The following is a 13,312-nucleotide window of genomic DNA, read 5'->3' as shown; positions in this document are numbered from 1 at the left end:
TAGAATACTACACAGCAATATAAAGGAATGAAAAATGGATATACATAACAGTACAAACTGTATGATTCCGTTTACGGGAAATTCGAGAACAGACAAAACCAAGCTATGAAATCAGAAGAGTGGTTGTGTTGTACCATGGCAGGGGGTCAGGGGAGGGAGGTTGCAGGGCATGGACAGACAGGAAGGATCATGAGGGAATTTTCTGCGGTAAAGGACTATTGACTGAAGGAAAATTGTACAACATAAGAGTTGTGAGCTAAGTTTCATTTAGGTTTTTACTGAAAACACTAGCCTGGAAGACAGTCTTTCAGTAGCTCTGAAAACTACTCTGAAGAGATAGCTGGCAGGCCAGTTTATATATGATTTTTGGCTGGGGAATGCATGCACTCTAGTATACATCTTGGTAACAGATTACTGCTAGTCACCCAGAACAGATATATATCGAGTTAATGATTTTGGTGCTTTTCTGTGTATGAGAAGATGCAAGAAGGCTCATTCACTAAAATTCTTTCTGAGATACATCTAACTATCTAAGGGCCTGTTTGTCCAGAGCATAGAGCATCCTGTTATCATTTTAATTTCCTCTGTCTGAAGCACAGAGTGCACTGTCGGTCATCAACGACTGCAGCGGGTTAATCTTTGCAGAGCTGGGTGATAAGCAACGCTGCCTGTCTTTGTTTACAGGACATTTCTTTATCTTGATCTAGACAATGGTTGCACAAGTATATATGCTTGTCAAAATTCATTAAGCTTTACACTTAAACCTGTTCATTTTTTCATATATAAAGCATGCTTCACCAAAGCACTGTTAGGATAAAGAGTTGGAGGAAGGTGACAATGGATGTTTGTGTGATTTCTGAAGGGGAGTACAAGACATGCTAATGGGCTCTAAAAGTTGATAGCATTCATTCTTTTTTAAATTTAATTTTACTCAGAAACTTTTTGATTTCCTTTTACTGTGTTCTAGCACTAGGACTCATTTCACCCGATTAGTTCCACTTCCAGAACAAAAATAGAACTGAGACAAGGAGAGAGAAGAAAAAATTGTACATGATGTACTGTGATAAAGATAGAAATAGACTTAATTACTTAACACAAAGCCTGTAATAGAATTAACTAAATTGTGAGTAGTGACATATACAGGAAAAGAAGTATTTCTCCAGAGGGAAGGAAGGATGTCTTGGAGGAAGTCTTTAGAGAGAGGGTGAGCTGAGAGCACTAATTAGTTGTATATGACCTCAGGGAAGTCACTTAATCTCTCTGGGGATGATTCCATTTTATACATTTTCTTATATGCTAAATGATAAAATTGAACTAGCTGAGCTCAGAGCATCATGCTGTTAAAGAACAAGATAATGATTAATATTTCTGAGTCATTCAGAAAAGGCTAATTTCTATTCTCTGTATTTAGTTTCATAAGGCAGAGAAATACGTAAAACATTTGTAATAATAAGTTATAATTGACATATTGAATACCTACTCTGTGCCAAGTAATAGGCACGTATCCTAAGCAATATACTTTCTGTCTTATTTAACTTTCATTTTAATTAATTAGTAATTTTATAATTTGTATTGGATCAAGTAAAATGTTTTAAAATAACACATATATTTCATCATCATAATAATGTAGCATTATTTCAGACAATGGGAAAAAATAGAAAATCATAAAGAAAAAATCCTGTCACTCTGAAAGCAACTATTACCATTTTGGAACATATCTGTTGAATCTTTTATACACACACATTTGTTTTAGTTTGTTTTCTTTGGTTTTATAAAACTGAGATCAAATTCAATATATGCTTTGCATCGTGTTTCTATTTTTTAAAAACATGATTTTTCAATAACCAATAGCATTCCATTTTGTAACTATAATAGATTAGATAATCCCTTACTGTTGACCAGAGGAAAAGTTTTGACACCAATAATGTAAATTTTAGTTACTTGAAAAATCCCCAGGGGCAATGTCTCTAACAGGATCCCTGGGGGAAACAGATGGCACACTTTGAGAGAGTAATTTGAGGAGTGTTTAACACAAGATCTGTTTACAAAAGAGTGGGCAAGGATTAAAGAAGCCACAAGTAATAATGTAGTATGTGACCGCACTGCTGATGGCACCCATTGGCCTGAAGTGGCAAGAGGAGGGAGGAGGGGCAGTTAAGGAAACCTGGAAACCAAGAAAGGTCAGAGGAAACCCCTGCCTGACAGAAGCTTAGTAAGTACATGGTCGAGGGAGCAGCCAGTCTGCAGGGACCCCAAAGGAGGAGGCAAGGGGATAAAAGCCAAGACACCCCCTGGCTCTGAGCTCCTGCCTATACGCCCCACTCAGACTGTTCTCCCCAATCAGAAGCCATGGGGCCAGGGAGACTTTGGTGTGGCCCACACAGGTTGGCCCCCTTGGGTATAACGCATGGTAAAGAAAAGTGAAGAGTGCATCTGGAAGAGCAAGTGGAATTCCAAACACACGCACTTTCTTGATTTAATCATGCTTACTTGTCAGAATTTATCCTTGTAATGACCTGGTCTGGGAATCAGAAATTTTCTCTTGAGAAGTGATGTTGAATCTGAGATCTAAAGGATGTGCAGGTGTTTAGAATGTGATGAGTTCAAAGAAGACATTCAAATGGCTAATAGGTATCTGAAAAGGTGCTCAACATCACTAAACATCAGGGAAATGAAAATCAAAACCACAATGAGATATCAACTCACACATGTTAGGAAGGCTATAATCAAAAAGACAAGAGATAATAAATGTTGGTGTGGATGTGGGTGTAATATAAGCTGTTGGTGGGAATGTAAATTGGTAAAGCCATTATGGAAAACAGTATGGAATTTCCTCAAAAAGTTAAAAATAGAAGTACCATATGATCCAGCAATCCCACTCCTTTGGTATATATCTGAAGGAAACAAAATTGGTACCTCAGAAAGATATATGTATACCCATGTTCATTGCAGCATCATTCACGAGAGCCAAGATATGGAAACAACCTAAGTGTCATTGATGGACGAATGGGTAAAGAAAATGTGGTCTATGTAGACAATGAAATAATACTCAGCTATGAAACAGAAGAAAATTTTGTCATTTGTGACAACATGGATGAACCTGGAGGTCATTATGCTAAATGAAATAAGCCAGAGAAAGACAAATACTGTATAGTATCATTTATATGTAGAATCTTAAAAAAAAAAAAAATGCCAATTTCATAGAAACAGAGAACAGAATGGTGGTTGCCAGGGGTTGGGGTGAGGGGGAAATGAGGAGATATAGATCACAGAGCACAAACTTTTGGTTATAAGAAGATTAAGTTCTGAGAATGTAATGTGGAGCATGTTGACTATAGTTAATAATATGGTATTATATACTCGAAAATTGCTGAGAAAGTACACCTTAAGCATTCTTACCATAAAAAATAGAGTTAATTGTGTGAGGTGATGGATGTTGTAATTATCTTGATCTTGGTAATCATTCCAATCATTTGATACAATGTATCAAATCGTCTCATTGTACACTGTAAGTATATACAAATATATTTGTCAATTATTCCTTGATAATACTGGGAAAAATTTTTAACTAAAAAATAATGTTATAAGTAAGGAAAAGAACACTCTAAGCAGAGGGAATAGCATGTGCAAAGTCCCTGAGGTGAAAGCATATTCAAGGAACTAAACTAAAAGAAGGCCAGTGGGTTTAACAGAAACACAAAGGAGAGAACAGAGTCAAAGAGAGTAAAGATTTTGGCAGGGCCACATTGTAGGTCACACTAAGGATTTTGGTTTTTATCCTTAAAACAAGGGTAAGCCAATGCTCAGAATCCAATGACAGATTAGATTTTGTGTCTCAAGCAAATCACTCTACTCTGGGGAGAATGGATTAGCAGGAAGGGAAAAATGAAAGGGATGTGGGTATACCAGTAATCCAGATGACAGGTTGAACTAAGGTAGTGGGAGGACATGGTGAGACAGAGAAAAGTTTGAGAAATTTTAGGGTCATGAAACTGACAAGACATATATATGGGATATAACAGTGTAGAGGTGATGGCAGTGACAAGGGATGTACCAGATTACTTGCTTGTAAGACTGAATGGAAGAAAAGCGTTTTTGGAACTGGGAAATTACAAAATGATTAATAATAATTAATCAAAAAGTGAAAAAGGGCGGGGGGGAGGTGGAGGAGAAGGAGGAGAAGGGTTGGCTGTTTTTCAGTGAGTTAAGACTATATACTCCAGAAATAAAAGAAGATGGTTTAGAAACTGAACAATGAGAGCAGAAAACATTTCTAAAATTTAGCACATGTTAATTATTAGAGGAAGGTGGAAGGCATAGAAAAGAAGACTTGGGAGGGAGGGATCTTTATTTTATTCCACTCTCCGCCCCGCCCCGCCCCCCCATACACTTTTTCTTTCTTTAAACATTGTGAGCTTCCTGAGGGAGGGCCCACACTTTCCCAAGTATTATGAACACTGGGTCTATCATTACCTAGTTCCTCTGAACCACAGTGATAATCCTAGGGGTGAGCATGAGGTTTAATCGTCTGCCTTCTACAGACCCATCCCTAGCTACTTGCTCCTCTTTTGAGTGCGCCCTTTCCTCATCTTATATTATGGTGGAGTGTTCTAAGCCCGCTACAGTGTAAGCAGGGCTGACAGAACCTTGACATAAGGGCGCATGGGGTAAGTACAAATGTCTGGGAGAACAGATGAGCACGGAATGACAAGCCTAGAGACAACCTGGGGGCCATTTCCCAGGTGGGTGCAGACCTGAACCCTGACCTGGGCCGGCTTTCCTCCTACAGTATTAGGAATTCTCCTGTGTGGATGTTGGAGTGTGGCGGTGAGGTTCAAGGAACCCCGCTCTCGCACTTTCTCTAGTATCTATCAAGTGGGGGAGCCCCGGGGGGACAGTCTTCATGCCAAGTGGGTACCCGCACACAGTAGCCACTAACACATATTTCTGGAATAAATGGATGGGTAGATGAAATACTTGTGCAATGGAAACTTCTTGTGGCTCCTCCCCGGCGAGGAGTGTAAGCCATATAAACCCCGCCATCATTCGCAAATCCAAGGCTCGCGTCACTCTGCGCATTCCACGCAGGCCCCGCCCACCGCCGGGCGCGGCCCCGCTCAGCGCGCTCCCTCGGCTCGGCTCCGCTCGATAGCACTCGGGGACTCGCGGGGCCGTAGTCAAGTTCCGGGCCACAGTGCGCTTGCGCAGAAGGTGCTACGGGCTAGTGGAGGGGAGGAGCCTGCGGAGCTCAGGCGGTGGTGATAAGGGAAACACGGAAAGGATCGGAATGGCAGTCAACTCTGGCTAAGTGGGGCAGCTTAGTGAGTGTTTGAAGGGTACGCAAAGAGAACCTGTTGGGGACTGACCTGAGTTTACACTTTTGCTGATTTTGCCTTTATTTCAATTAAGCTTGGTGGTCAAGAGCTGGTGCTTTGCAGGTCGCAGTCTGTTGTGACACCGCGTGCCTCTGTGTGGCTTTGGGCAAGTTACCTGCCCGAGCTTCAGGGTCTACTTCTGTGAAATGGAGCTCACGGGACTTTTGTGAAGATGACATTAGACAGTGTGTGTAAAGTGCTTAGCACAGTGCCTGGCACAAAGGAAATGCCCAATAAGTGGTAAGTGCCATTACTATCATGAACGTTAATAGCATAAGAATCATCATGTTTTTTGTGTGCCAGGATCTTTTGTATGCAACTGTTAATGCTGGTAGTCTTTGGGAAATATCAGAGAACATGAGCAGTAACAGGAAATTAAAGACTGGAAAATGTGCTGATTTTAGAAATGAGAAAAAAGTAGATCTTGAAAAATGGACTCTGGTAATCTTGACTTTTACTGAGCACCAATCAAACCCAGGATGGATCATATCAAAGGTAGTTTATAAGGGGAATTCCCGGGCGGTCCAGTGCTTAGGACGCCGCGCTTTCACTGCAGAGGACGCAGGTTCGATTCCTGGTTGGGAAAATAAGATCCCCGCAAGACACGCGGCCAAAAAGAAACAAAAAAAGGTAGTTTGAGAGCCTTTAGAAAAGGAACTAGTATGCACTATGAAGCAGTCTAAACTGTCTAAGAACAAATAAAGCAATCCAGCTTAACCTTTTTGTATGGATAGTAAACTGATAGCTCAGTGGAAAAGCTTTTTGTCTTTTCTGGACCTAAGTCATTTGAACAAAGGTCTCAGCCTGAGATGCTGTCCCATTGTAAGCACCTTTCTTGTCAGCGAGTCTCTTTCCATTTCTGACATAAATCTTACAAAAATAATTCTTTTAGCTACATAGGTAATACGTGAATACCTTTACGTTGTAAAAAATTCAAAAATTAAAAATGAAGGGAAATTCCCCCAACATCCCCTCCCAATTCTATTCCCAACTCCACTCATCAGTTTACTGTGCATTTTGTTCAGATACTTAAAAATCTAGCCCTACCCTGACTTGTAGCAGTTAGGACTTTATTCTGCCAACTGAATACCCAACAAAAGGAAGCAGTTTATTAGTCTCATTCGAAAGGAAGCCCAGGGGTAGGAGCTCAGAGCCAGCAGGCTTTCTGTCTTGGTTTCACCATCCACAGGTTTGTCCTCATGGTCACAAGGTGATTGCTGCTTCTCTAAAGGTGGGTCCACATATTAGCAGGAAAGGACAAAGCCATCCTGTGAAGTTTTATATTTTAATTCAAGAAAGGAAGCCTACCAGAACATCTGCCTACAAGTCACTGGCCATACTGTATCACATGACCCCTCTATCAACATGGGAGTCTAGGGAAGTAATTTACTTTTCAAGTATCTAAACTATAGAATGGCACTGTAAAAGCGAGTTGTGAATATCTTTTGGGTAACTGAATTTTCAGTGTCTGCCACAGAAATATAGAGTTTCCATAAATGAACTCACACTATATATGTTTTGCAACTTGCTAGTTTTCCTTGGCGATATGAATGAATTAGAACTTTCCATGGTGGCCTGTGTGAAACTTCTTTGGTTGCTTTAGCTGCTGCATAATACCCTCGTTTCATTATTCTAAGGCACACTTTTTCATTCACATGTTATTATCTCTAAAATTAGTATGCATCTTACAATTGCTGTCAGCTAGGCAGCAGTAGTGATGTAATTGTCATCGCCTGCTGGAGATGCTTCAAAACTTGCAGAATGGATGTTAGCAGCCTGGAATATTGATGATGCTGAGTCTAAACATGATTCAGATGGTTCAGACTCTGAGAAGAAGATTTATATATGCTTTAATCAATTTATTTGATTAATACTTTCATTTTAATGTATGCATGTGGATGATATGGAGTTAAAAATCCATGTTTTAAGTTTCATGTGGCCTTCTGAATAAGTATAAAATAAAAATTATAAATGATAAGAAAGCTTTATTTGTTTATTTTTTTGTTTGTTTATTTTTTAAAATTTATTTTATTTATTTATTTTTGGCTGCATTGGGTCTTCGTTGCTGCGGGCAGGCTTTCTCTAGTTGTGGCGAGCGGGAGCTACTCTTCGTTGCAGTGCGCGGGCTTCTCATTACGGTGGCTACTCTTTAATGCGGAGCACGGGCTCTAGGCGTGCGGTCTTCAGTAGCTGTGGCATTTGGGCTCAGTAGTTGTGGCTCGCGGGCTCTAGAGCGCAGGCTCAGTAGTTGTGGCGCACGGGCTTAATTGCTATGCTGCGTGTGGGATCTTCCAGGACCAGGGCTTGAACCTGTGTCCCCTGCATTGGCAGGTGGATTCTTAACCACTGTGCCACCAGGGAAGTCCCTGTGTCATAGTTTTATTAGGAGCATTTTTTTTTCAATGATACATAAAATAATGATGTCTATAATTGATGACGTCCTGAAGTCAATGAAATATGATGTACTACACTATGGCTATTCCATAGTTTAATCATTTTCTTATCAATGGGTGTTAAGTTTTCACTTTTTTTTTCCAATAATCCTTCAGTAAACCCCTTTTCATGCCTTTTTTTCCATATGTGCAAATAGTATTTCTCAAGATTCCTAGAATTTCATATTTAAAAGTTCTAATAGCTACTGTCCTCCCCCAAATCCATAACTCCAGTCTAATACTGGGAAAAGCTGAGGAACATCCTATAAGATACCTGACTGATACTCCTCAAAATTGTCAAGGTCACAGTGAACTAAAGATAGTACAGCATTGCTATATACCTCCACACTCTGTTTCTCCTATTGTTAACATCTCACTTAAGTATGGAACCTTTGTCACAATTAATGAACCAATACTGATACATTATTATTAACTAAAGCTTATACTGTATTCGGATTTCTTTAGTTTTTGCCTAATGTCCTCTTTCTGTTGCAGGGTCCCATCCACAATAGCACATTATTATTTTTAGTCATCATGTCCCCTTATGATCCTCTTGGCTGTAGAAGTTTCCAGACTTTCCTTGTTTTTGATGTCCTTGTCATTTTAAGGAGTACTAGTTAGGTATTCTGTCCCCCAGTTGGGATTTACCTGGTGTTTTTCTCATCATTAGACTGTAGTTTTGGGTTTGGGGGAGGAAAACCACAGAGGTAAAATGCCCTTCTTATCACCTCATTTCAAGCCTATCAACATGACTTATCACTATTGATATTAATCTTGATCAGCTGGCTGAGGTAGTGTTTGTTTGGTTTATCCACTATAAAGTTACTCTTCCTTTTCTCCCTTTACATACTGTACTCATTGGAAGAGTCACTGTGCACAGGCCACACTTAAGGAATGGGGAGTTATGCTGGAATTCTTTGGCGTGGCAGATTTATCTATTCTCCCTCATTTACTTATTTATTCAATCATATATGTATGGACTTATGATATTTATTTTATACTTTGGGTTCTAATTCAATACTACTTTATTTGTATTATTGCTCAAATTGTTACAACTATGGCCAATGGTGCTTTTTCAATTGGCTCCTGTGTCTCTTTGACACATCCCCATAACTGTGTGTGAATGTGTATGTGTGTGTGTATGTAGTTTAGCTCTTCTTTATCTTCTGGCACTACAAAATTCTCCAGACTCATCTTGTATATTTCCTACCCTATTAATAGAACCAACCATTTCTCCAAGGAACCCTGGTTCCTTTTATTGGAGAATGGTATTAGAATCTAAGATCTGGGCACTCTGAGTGTAGAATTCAATTTTTACATAGTTAAATGTATCAATAGTGCCTTGTATAGCTTTGCTTTTTGTATCTTATATAGGAAAGTATCTTTTTTGATAAAACAAACAAGATCTGTATATTATTATTATTTTTTAACATTTATTTTTGGCTGCGTTGGCTCTTCATTGCTGCATTCGGGCTTTCTCTAGTTGCAGTGAGTGGGGGCTACTCTTCATTGTGGTGTGCGGGCTTCTTATTGCGGTGGCTTCTCTTGTTGCCAAGCACGGGCTCTTGGCACGCGGGCTGTAGAGCACAGGCTCAGTAGTTGTGGCGCACGGGCTTAGTTGCTCCGTGGCATGTGGGATCTTCCAGGACCAGGGCTTGAACCCATGTCCCCTGCATTGGCAGGCAGATTCTCAACCACTGCGCCACCAGGGAAGCCCTCTGTATATTATTTTAATACTTGTACAATATTCTTTTACATGTAGCTTTAAAATTCATCTGGAATTTTTAAAATATGATGTAGAGTAGAAATGTTATTTCTTTGTAAATGGATAGCTAAGTATCTCAACCCCATTTGTGGACTAATCAATCCTTTCCATATAGTTTATACATATGATATTCCCACATGTCCAAGAATATGTTTGGGCTTTATTTTAGTCCTTGGATTTAGTTATCTATTCCTGTATAGCAACATGGAGGTTTAATTTATATGAGTTTATAGAATATTTTGTTATCTGGTAAGATAAGTCCCATCTCTGATCAAAAAAGTAAAATAAAACTTTCTTCACTATTCTTGAACATTTTCTCTTGCAGATGAATTTTAGAATCAACTTGTCAAATTCCATGAAAAATGCTTTGGGGATTTTAATTGGTATGCACTGGACCCTCCTTTCTTATCTGGCTACAGAAGTGGTTCTCAAACCACTGGCTGTAAGAATTAACTCTAAGAACTAAGAAGAAATGTGAGAGCATAGAGCCTGTAGAGAGAAACCAGGACTTTTTTAACAGCAGGATTTTGACTCTGCTATTTTTTGACTCAAGGACATTTTGAACACAAGTTTAAGAACATAAGAATATCAGTTGGAATTATACAATCATTCACAAATTTTTGTTGAGAATATATTTTCTGGAGTCAATTCTATCACACTCATTTAATTCCTTGGCCAGCGAGCACAGTTAAATGATTTCCAAATTTTTACATTTCGATTTTACTGAAATTATAATTAATAGAATTAACAGGATCAATTCTTTTCTATGAAAATTTTCTATTTTAAATTTAATTGATTAGCTTTTCTGCCATTTTGAGTGCTAGTTTGTGAACAGTGTATCTAGCAAGTCCTGTTTTCCCAAGTCGAGGTTAGCAGATCTGACATTTGCCATGTGCAGTTTTAGCCTTTGTCAATTTTATTTTGTATTAATTATTTCTGCCAGAAATACTGATTATGAATTGGACAACATAGTGACATCTTTAGTTAATTATTGATTAACTTATGAGAATGTTGTAAGCAAATCCTTTCAGATACTCCAGAAGAATAATATTTCCGTGTCATTTTTCATTGACCTATTGCTTTTTTAGCTTTGCCCATAGTAATACTAACTACTCATACTCACAGTAGAGTTAAGAGCAAGCTAACTCTTTGTTGGATCAAAATGTCCTTGGTGAGAATATGCCCAGGACTAAAATGTTGACCAGGTCTAAAACTGTGGAGTCAAAATGGCTGCATAAAATAGAACAAAAGAAAAATAAGCAAACAAACACATCATACACTGCTTTGTCAGTCCTATGAAGTACCATAGTTTATTGAAGCATTCCCTATTGATGGACTTTTAGGTTGCTTCCAGTGATTTTTCCCTTCTCTCCCTGCCCCTCTTTCTGTTTTTTTTTTTTTTTTTTTGATTTTTGGCCGCACCGCGGGGCATGTGGGATCATAGTTCCCCGAACCCCAACCCCCTGCAGTGGAAGCGCAGTCTTAACCACTGGACCACTGGGGAAGTCCCCTTCCTTCCCTCCCTCCTTTCTTTCTTTCTTTCCTTCCCTCCCCCCTCCCTCTCCCTCCCTCTTCCTCTCCATCTCTCTTCCTTTGTCTCCTCTCTATACCTTCCTTTATTTTCCATTATCAAAGCTGCAATAAACATGCCTCTTTGTAATCACAGGCAAATGTTTTTCTAGGAGAGGACCTAGAAGTGGAATTGCTGAGTTAGAAATTTGATAGTGAAAAACAGAGAGTAGTAGCAACTAATATTGAAGCTACAATTAGGGATCTAAACCAAACTCTTCATTTTTCAGACACTAAACCTCTTCCCCAAGATTTCACAGCCTATTAGTGGCAGAGTAGGTCTAGAAATGTAGAACAGGGTCTTCCCTCGTGGTCCAGTGGTAAAGAATACACCTTACAATGCAGGGGACACGGGTTCGATCCCTGGTCAGGGAATTAAGATCCCACATGCTACGGGGCAACTAAGCCCGTGCGCCACAACTACTGAGCCCATGTGCCTCAACTAGAGAGCCTGCGTGCTGCAAACTACAGAGCCCACGTGCTCTGGAACCCACGTGCTGCAACTACAGAGCCCATGTACCCTGGAGCTTGCATGCCACAACTAGAGAAGAGAAAACCTGCCCGCCACAACTAGAGAGAAGCCTGCGCGCTGCCACGAAAGAGCCTGCATGGCACAACTAAGACCCAACACAGCCAAAAAATAAATAAATGAATAATAAATAAATCTTAAAAAAAAAAAGAAATGTAGAACAGTTTCAAGCAGCTCTATGAAAAGTAACACAGGCTTGTAGCAGTGTCTTCAGACATTTAAAAGGGGTTAGACCTCATGCAACTGTGGCAGCTGGTGGAACACTCTATGTAGGCTGCTGTTGCCTCGAGTTTAGTGTTGAGCCTGAAGTCACTGTAGGTCAGCCAGATTGGCAGTTGGGAAGGAAAGCTGGATGTGGACAAGATCAAGGACAAACTAGAAACTTCCAGGGCAAATTTGGGCCCACAAAGAACACTGCGACCCTCGAGGACAAACTAGAACCTGCCTCTTGCCCCAGCTGACATCTTGACTGTGACCTTGTAAGAGACCCCAAGGCAGAACTGTTTAGATAAGCTTCGTGACCCACAGAAACTGTGAGACAGTACATGTTCATTGGTTTAAGCCTCTCAATTCTGGTAACTTGTTACACCACAGTGAGTAACTAATAAACCTAGATACTGATAGCATGTTCACCAAAACCACCTCAACATCAAATTGCTGTGGCACCAGCAGTTCCAGTGGCCAGTAGCTTGCAAATCCAGCCACTTTAAAATAGACAAGGTGGGTCTCATGGAAAGGTAGAGTATAGGCATTTGAAATCCATGAGTTCTGGAATTTTCATGCAGCCTGTATTTCATTCTGGCCCTGATAGCCCATCACTTTCTGACCTGGCAGTCTTCTAGGTTGCTCCATCAGCAGTAGCTTTTGGTCTCCTAACGACTCCACCTGTATGCTCTTGTTCAGCACTCCCAGCTCCTCACCCCTCATTCCTTCCCTGGACAGCTGGATCCTGTAAGTTGAGACATTTTTGTTTTTCTCCATGCTCATGTCTTACAAAAGATATTTGGATCTATCTAGCCATCTGAAGAATAGTCTGCCCTTCTCCAATTTAGGGAAGGGGATGTTCAGATAAAAAATCAACTCTATGTACTTAGTGGAAAGCATCACTGCCAGCCTCTGAAGCTTCCTAAAAACTATTCTCCTACTTGTCTGGTGTTTGATGTTATGTCTGAAGAGAAATGTGCAAAGAGACAGATTGTCTAGCAGCCAGAGACTGCCTAACAGGATAGCTGTATCTTGGTGGGGTCACCATAGATTAAGGGCTATCCAGTCTTCTATTATGTGATAATAACATTTATATAGGAACTACTAAAGTGATTTATATATGTTACTCATTTAATCCTCTCAACAATTCTGTGATGTAGGTATTCTGCTTTATAAGATCACTCACCATCTTACGGTGACTAAGATTTTTCAGGAAAGTCTCAATTTCAAAAGTCTTGGTCTGTTGTCATTAGCTATCAAAATGCTTCAGAAGTTCTGAGATTTCAGTATTTGAACTATACCTCAGACTGTCTCTACCGTTAGAGAGTGGATTGCAAATAATTTTTTTTTTTTTTTTTGGCCACACCACGCGGCATGAGGGATCTTAGTTCCTGGACCAGGGATGGAACCCATGCCCGCTGTAGCGGAAGAGTGGAAT

The 13,312-nt window shown here is 40.0% G+C and overlaps 1 protein-coding gene across 1 annotated transcript in view; it reads left to right on the top strand.

Annotated features, from left to right (window-relative positions):
* The first annotated feature begins 5,228 nt into the window (after positions 1–5,228).
* Positions 5,229–13,312, top strand: part of MSANTD3 (Myb/SANT DNA binding domain containing 3) — a 38,585-nt gene continuing 30,501 nt past the window's right edge. Inside the window, exons 1-2 of the mRNA XM_082468778.1 lie at positions 5,229–5,321; positions 5,410–5,615. The gene's annotated coding sequence lies outside the window, so the exon portion shown is untranslated. The remainder of the gene's footprint in view (positions 5,322–5,409; positions 5,616–13,312) is intronic.

The sequence above is a fragment of the Balaenoptera physalus genome (genome assembly GCF_965194825.1).
Source record: "Balaenoptera physalus genome assembly, chromosome: 7".
Taxonomy (NCBI): Eukaryota; Metazoa; Chordata; class Mammalia; order Artiodactyla; family Balaenopteridae; genus Balaenoptera; species Balaenoptera physalus.
This window is presented reverse-complemented; position numbering and strand designations above follow the sequence as displayed.